The following is a 2197-nucleotide window of genomic DNA, read 5'->3' on the forward strand; positions in this document are numbered from 1 at the left end:
TCTGAGCATAGCCTGAATGTATTTTCAGTATATAATATTATTCTGCTCATTGCTTTTTAAACTGGTATTGCTATTATGTATTGTTTTTGAATATTCTTAAATGCTATTTTCGACGAACAAGTTATCAAAAAAAGGCTGTTATTTTCATGTTATACAATAACATTTTGAATAACTTATAACTGAAAGTAGAGGTGATCAGTAATTTTGTACAGGATTTTTAGAATAAACGTTGTCAAATTACTCAAACAATTGTATTTTTTTCCAGTAGCAGAGAAACATTTTTATGTAATGAGCAGCACATACCAATTACCTCAGATTTTCAGGAGACAAGCTATATCTGACAGTAAAACAATTGCTTGTTAGTAAATGTATAGTATAAAATTCGGTTGGTATTAATTACAGAGAATGAAATGCTATTAAATACCACATATTGGTCAATCAAACAAAATATTGAAAAATGTTTGGATGCTGATACACGTAAACAAATTGGGTAGTTGAATAAGGCCATGATGAAACTCAGGGCATTGGAACACGTGCTTAACTGGAAAATACATTCCAAGCCTGTATAGTTAGAGAAAACAAACAAACAGCAATTCGTTTTACCAGCAGGTATAAGAAACCATTAAATCGGCAGGTTGGCGAGAATTTTATGGAGTTTATGGTGTACTAACAGGATATCGATTGATATATCACACCACGTTCAGGAGGAGTTCAGAGTTAAGGTGATAATTAAAGAAAAACACTAAAGTTGAGCCCAGTAGAGTGAAGATGTATGGAAGGAAACCCATACAAAGTGGAGGTCAAGCAGCATGGATTCTAGGCACATCAGAGGTATGCACAGAACATTGCAAAGAAAACATAAGAGTTGACAATATGCCTCAATGCTAACCTGACACCTTATTGGTACGTGAGGAATAACCAATTGGAACCCATGAACAGTAGTTAAGAATTTGGTTCATTTTAGAACAACGTTAACAACCAATCAAAAGCCAAGAAACAGTTGCTGTGGTTAGGGTTTGGTTCTACTTAGAATGATGCTAACACCATATTAATCAAGTATAAGAAGCCATGGTTTGGGCACACAGAGACAGAACCTGTGACAAATTGGCACAGTGCACCAGAATTTGGGAGTAACCAACAACAGGTTGTAAAGAATAAGGAAAATAAGTCGAATATTCTATAAAATAAATTAGTATAAGTAGTATTAAACGAAGTAAATATGGCTACTGCTGCTGAAGAAATTAAAATGGAAAAGGGTGCACGACATAGAACTGATAGATGGGCAGGTGCAGGAACTTTAAAGAAAACTTTCACGAAAAATACTGGAAAACCAATGTTTTCTAGTGGAGCAAAAATAGTAATTCCAGCCTGAATTCTGGAGGGAAATTAGAGGTAGTTCTGGTGGTATGAAATAAAAGGTTGAGCATTATAGTGTTAACGAAGTTACGCCAATAGTTACTGTAAAAATAGAAGGTATAGAATGTCGGTTGTTAGTTGACACAAGTGCACAACCTCATCTGTTAAGTGGAGACTTGGTAAAGAAAAATCCAACACTGTTGTATAATGTATGGAAGGAAGTTTCAAAAAGTATCTGAACTTCCATAAGAGGGCATCCTGTTAAAACGCTAGGCAAATTTAATGTTCAAATAGAAGTAGTGAACTTATAACTGGAATATTTTTTCTACATCTGTAAACAGAGTTGGAAACAGATAGTATTTTATGGCAGGATTTCTTGACCCTCCATTTATATTTATTATCAGAGCAGCAGCAGCTTTTCTGAAACCCTCCTGTACCTACCGAGTAGTATAACAGAAATGACAGTTTCAACTATCTTGTTTTTAAAACAAGGTAGAAGAAACTTACCCAAAGATGACCAACCTACCAGTTAACAACCAAAGAAAATGCTTTGGCCTTTCCTTTCACAGTAGTGTCTAGGTAGAAGTATTAATGGTATTTATGTTACATATCGATCACAGGAGGCCCGGGGAGGCCTTACCCAGTCACTGAAATCCAGATCAATTTTACCAAGGTACTGTAATGTATTTACATCTGGGAAGCCTTCAGTGAAACATGAGCTTTCCATGATGCATTCACCTTAAGAGAGTTGTTTGGCCAATGTTAACTACTGCAGCTGCTACTGTGGACACCTTCCTCTCATGCAACCCGTTTGAAGTTATTAACCTCGAGCCTGGTTGCT

Source organism: Limulus polyphemus, unplaced genomic scaffold (assembly GCF_000517525.1).
Source record: "Limulus polyphemus unplaced genomic scaffold, Limulus_polyphemus-2.1.2 Scaffold1026, whole genome shotgun sequence".
In the NCBI taxonomy this organism is placed as follows: Eukaryota; Metazoa; Arthropoda; class Merostomata; order Xiphosura; family Limulidae; genus Limulus; species Limulus polyphemus.